This window comes from Triticum urartu, chromosome 1A, assembly GCF_056163025.1.
Source record: "Triticum urartu cultivar PI428250 chromosome 1A, HENAU_Tu73, whole genome shotgun sequence".
Classification (NCBI taxonomy): domain Eukaryota; kingdom Viridiplantae; phylum Streptophyta; class Magnoliopsida; order Poales; family Poaceae; genus Triticum; species Triticum urartu.
Window position 1 is genome coordinate 96,502,538 of NC_141873.1, and position 6,105 is coordinate 96,508,642.

Below are 6,105 nucleotides of genomic sequence, written 5' to 3' on the forward strand. Positions count from 1 at the left end.
TCCTAGATAGATCTTGTGTGATCGCAGGAAATTTTTGAAATACTGCGTTCCCCAAGAGTGGCATCCGAGCCAGGTCTATGCGTAGATTTTATATGCACGAGTAGAACACAAAGAGTTGTGGGCGATAATAGTCATACTTCTTACCACCAACATCTTACTTTGATTCGGCGGTATTGTTGGATGAAGCGGACCAGACCGACATTACATGACCGCGTTCATGAGACTAGTTCTACCGACGTGCTTCGCACACAGGTGGCTGGCAGGTGTCTGTTTCTCCAACTTTAGTTGAATCGATTTTGACTACGGCCGGTCCTTGTTGAAGGTTAAAACAACACTCTTGATGAAAAATCATTGTGGTTTTGATGCGTAGGTAAGAACGGTTCTTTCTAGAAGCCCGTAGCAGCCACGTAAAACTTGCAACAACAAAGTAGAGGACGTCTAACTTGTTTTTGTAGGGCATGTTGTGATGTGATATGGTCAAGACGTGATGATATATAAATTGTTGTATGAGATGATCATGTTTTGTAAAAGTAATCGGCAATTGGCAGGAGCCTTATGGTTGTTGCTTTATTGTATGAAATGCAATCGCCGTGTAATTGCTTTACTTTATCACTAAGCGGTAGCGATAGTCGTAGAAGCAATAGTTGGCGATATGACAATGATGCTACGATGTAGATCAATGTGTCAAGCCGCTGACGATGGAGATCATGACGGTGCTTTGGAGATGGAGATCAAAGGCACAAGATGATGATGGCCATATCATGTCACATATTTTGATTGCATGTGATGTTTATCTTTTATGCATCTTTTTTTGCTTAGTACGGCGGTAGCATTATAAGATGATCCCTCACTAAATTTCAAGGTATAAGTGTTCTCCTAGAGTATGCTCCGTTGCTGCAGTTCGTCGTGCCGAGACACCACATGATGATCGGGGTGTGATAAGCTCTACGTTAACATACAACAGGTGCAAGCGAATTTTCCACACGCAGAATACTCGGGTTAAACTTGATGAGCCTAGCATATGCAGATATGGCCTCAGAACACTGAGACCGAAAGGTCGAATGTGAATCATATAGTAGATATGATCAACATAGTGAGGTTCACCATTGAAAACTAGTCCATCTCATGTGACGATTGGACTTGGTTTAGTTGATTTGGATCACGTGATCATTTAGATGACTAGAGGGATGTCTATCTAAGTGGGAGTTCTTAAGTAATATGATTAATTGAACTTTAATTTATCATGAACTTAGTACCTGATAGTTTTTGTATGTCTATGTTGTTGTAGATCAATGGCACGTGCTACCGTTCCTTTGAATTTTAATGCATTCCTAGAGAAAGCTAAGTTGAAAGATGATGGTAGCAACTACATGTACTGGGTCCGTAACTTGAGGATTATCCTCATTGCTGCATAGAAGAATTGCGTCCTAGAAGCACCGCTAGGTGCAAGACCCGCTGCAGGAGCAACTCCGGACATTATGAACATCTGGCAGAGCAAAGCTGATGACTACTCGATAGTTCAGTGTGCCATGCTTTACGGCTTAGAATCGGGACTTCAAAGATGTTTTGAACGTCATGGAGCATATGAGATGTTCCAGGAGTTGAAGTTATTATTTCAAGCAAATGCCCGAATTGAGAGATATGAAGTCTCCACTAAGTTCGATAGCTGTAAAATGGAGGAGAATAGTTCTGTCAGTGAACATATACTCAGAATGTCTGGGTACCACAACCACTTGACTCAACTGGGAGTTAATCTTCCCGATGATAGTGTCATTGATAGAGTTCTTCAATCACTGCCACCAAGCTACAAAATCTTCCCGAGCTCTTCGCGATGCTAAAGGCTGCGGAGGTACAAATCAAGAAGGATCATCAAGTGTTGATGGTTAACAATACCACTAGTTTCAAGAAAAAAGGGTAAAGGGAAGAAGGGGAACTTCAAGAAGAACAGCAAGCAAGGTGCTGCTCAAGTGAAGAAACCCAAGTTTGGACCTAAGCCTGAGACTGAGTGCTTCTACTTCAAAGGGACTGGTCACTGGAAGCGGAACTGCCCCAAGTATTTGGCGGATAAGAAGGATGGCAAAGTGAAAGGTATATTTGATATACATGTTATTGATGTGTACCTTACTAATGCTCATAGTAGCGCCTAGGTATTTGATACTGGTTCTATTGCTCATATTTGCAACTCGAAACATGGGCTATAGATTTTACGAAGATTGGGTAAGGACGAGGTGACGATGCGCGTGGGAAATGGTTCCAAAGTCGATGTGATCGCCGTCGACACAATACCTCTACATCTACCTTCGGGATTAGTTTTAGACCTAAATAATTGCTATTTGGTGCCAGCATTAAGCATGAACATTATATCTGGATCTTGTTTGATGCGAGACAGTTATTCATTTAAATCAGGGAATAATGGTTGTTCTATTTATATGAGTAATATCTTTTATGGTCATGCACCCTTGATGAGTGGTCTATTTTTGTTGAATCTCGATTGTAGTGATACACATGTTCATAATATTGAAGCCAAAATATGCAAGGTTAATAATGATAGTGCAACTTATTTGTGGCACTACCGTTTAGGTCACATTGGTGTAAAGCGCATGAAGAAACTCCATGCCGATGGGCTTTTGGAATCACTTGATTATGAATCACTTGATGCTTGCGAACCATGCCTCATGGGAAAGATGACTAAGACTCCGTTCTCCAGATCAATGGAGTGAGCAATTGACTTATAGGAAATAATACATACTGATGTATGTGGTCCGATGAGTGTTGAGGCTTGCGGCGGGTATCCTTATTTTCTGACCTTCACAGATGATTTGAGCAGATATGGGTATATCTACTTGATGAAACATAAGTATGAAACATTTGAAAAGTTCAAAGAATTTCAGAGTGAAGTGGAAAATTATCATAACAAGAAAATAAAGTTTCCATGATCTGATCATGGAGGTGAATATTTGAGTTATGAGTTTGGTCTTCATTTGAAACAATGTGGACTAGTTTCGCAACTCACGCCACCTGGAACACCACAGCGTAATGGTGTGTCCGAACGTCATAACCGTACTTTATTAGATATGGTGCGATCTTTGATATCTCTTACTGATTTACCGCTATCATTTTGGGGTTATGCTTTAGAGATAGCTGCATTCACGTTAAATAGGGCACTATCTAAATCCATTGGGACGACACCATATGAACTGTGGTTTGGCAAGAAACCTAAGCCGTCGTTTCTTAAAATTTAGGGTTGCGATGCTTATGTGAAAAAGCTTCAACCTGATAAGCTCGAGCCCAAATCGGAGAAATGTGTCTTCATAGGAAACCCAAAAGAGCCTGTTGGGTACACCTTCTATCACAGATCTGAAGGCAAGATATTCATTGCTAAGAATGGATCCTTTCTAGAGAAGGAGTTTCTCTCGAAAGAAGTGAGTGGGAGGAAAGTAGAACTTGATGAGGTAATTGTACCTTCTCCCGAATTGGAAAGTAGTTCATCACAGAAATCAGTTCCAGTAATTCCTACACCAATTAGTGAGGAAGCTAATGATGATGATCATGAAACTTCAGATCAAGTTACTAATGAACCTTATAGGTCAACCAGAGTACAATCTACACCAGAGTGGTATGGTAATCCTGTTCTGGAGGTCATGTTACTTGACCATGACGAACCTACGAACTATGAGGAAGCGATGATGAGCCCAAATTCCGCAAAATGGCTTGAGGCCATGAAATCTGAGATGGGATCCATGTATGAGAACAAAGTGTGGACTTTGGTTGACTTGCCCGATGATCGACAAGCCATAGAGAATAAATGGATCTTCAAAAAGAAGACTGACGCTGACGGTAAATCTCGACTTGTTGTGAAAGGTTTTCGACAACTTCAAGGAGTTGACTATGATGAGACCTTCTCACCTGTAGTGATGCTTAAGTCTGTCCGAATCATGTTAGCAATTGCCGCATTTTATGATTACGAAATTTGGCAAATGGATGTCAAAACTGCATTCTTCATGGATATCTTAAAGAAGAGTTGTATATGATGCAACCAGAAGGTTTTGTCGATCCAAAAGGTTCTAACAAAGTATGCAAGCTCCAGCGATCCATTTATGGACTGGTGCAAGCCTCTCGGAGTTGGAATATACGCTTTGATTGTGTGATCAAAGCATATGGTTTTATATAGACTTTTGGAGAAGCCTGCATTTACAAGAAAGTGAGTGGGAGCTCTGTAGCATTTCTAATATTATAAGTGGATGACATATTGTTGATTGGAAATAATACAGAATTTCTGGATAGCATAAAAGGATACTTAAATAAGAATTTTTCAATGAAAGACCTCGGTGAAGCTGCTTATATATTGGGCATCAAGATCTATAAAGATAGATTAAGACGCTTAATTGGACTTTCACAAAGCACATACCTTGATAAAGTTTTGAAGAAGTTCAAAATGGATCAGTCAAAGGAAGGGTTCTTGCCTGTGTTACAAGGTGTGAAATTGAGTCAAACTCAATGCCCGACCACTGCAGAAGATAGAGAGAAGATGAAAGTCATTCCCTATGCCTCAGCCATAGGTTCTATCATGTATGTAATGCTATGTACCAGACCTGATGTGTGCCTTTCTATAAGTTTAGCAGGGAGGTACCAAATTAATCCAGGAGTGGATCACTAGACAACGGTCAAGAACATCCTGAAAAGGACTAAGGATATGTTTCTCGTTTATGGAGGTGACAAAGAGCTTGTTGTAAATGGTTACGTCGATGCAAGCTTTGACACTGATCTGGATGACTCGAAGTCACAAACCGGATACGTATTTATATTGAATGGTTGAGCTGTCTGTTGGTGCAGTTCCAAGCAGAGTGTTGTGGCAGGATCTGCGTGTGAAGCGGAGTACATAGCTGCTTTGGAAGCACAAAATGAAGGAGTCTGGATGAAGGAGTTCATATCTTATCTAGGTGTAATACCTAGTGCATCGGGTCCAATGAAAATCTTTTGTGACAATACTGGAGCAATTGCCTTGGCGAGGGAATCCCAATTTCACAAGAGAACCAAACACATCAGAGACGCTTCAATTCCATCCGCGATCAAGTCAAGGAGGCAGACATAGAGATTTGCAAGATACATACGGATCTGAATGTTGCAGACCCATTGACTAAGCCTCTCTCATGAGCAAAACATGATCAGCACCAAGACTCCATGGGTGTTAGAATCATTATAATGTAATCTAGATTATTGACTCTAGTGCAAGTGGGAGACTGAAGGAAATATGCCCTAGAGGCAATAATAAAGTTGTTATTTATATTTCCTTATATCATGATAAATTTTTATTATTCATGCTATAATTGTATTAACCGGAAACTTAGTACATGTGTGAATACATAGACAAACAGAGTGTCCCTAGTATGCCTCTACTTGACTAGCTCGTTAATCAAATGTGGTTAAGTTTCCTGACCATAGACATGTGTTGTCATTTGATGAATGGGATCACATCATTAGAGAATTATGTGATGGACAAGACCCATCCGTTAGCTTAGCATAATGATCGTTTAGTTTTATTGCTATTGCTTTCTTCATGACATATACATGTTCCTCTGGCTATGAGATTATGCAACTCCCGAATACCTAAGGAACACCTTGTGTGCTATCAAACGTCACAACGCAACTGGGTGATTGTAAAGATGCTCTATAGGTGTCTCCTATGGTTTTTGTTGGGTTGACATAGATCGAGATTAGGATTTGTCACTCCGTGTATCAGAGAGGTATCTCTGGGCCCTCTCGGTAATGCACATCATTATAAGACTTGCAAGCAATGTTACTAATGAGTTAGTGTAACATCCCAAATTTTCAATTTGGAATGTTATACATAGTCATCCATGCATATCATATTTTATTCGCATCTCGTCTTGCGATCCTCGAAATCCTAAGCAACTCAAGGACCCTCCGAGAGAGTTGGGGATTTCTCGGTTTTCAAATTTGATCTTTATCAAATCTTGAAACGAGGATTTTTTGTTTTAATTATTTTCTCTCCAAAAATATTTCACACTAAAAATATATGAGAGGAGATAATATGACTTCTCCAAGATAATTGAAATATTGGAGGAAAAATATTAAAATCAAATA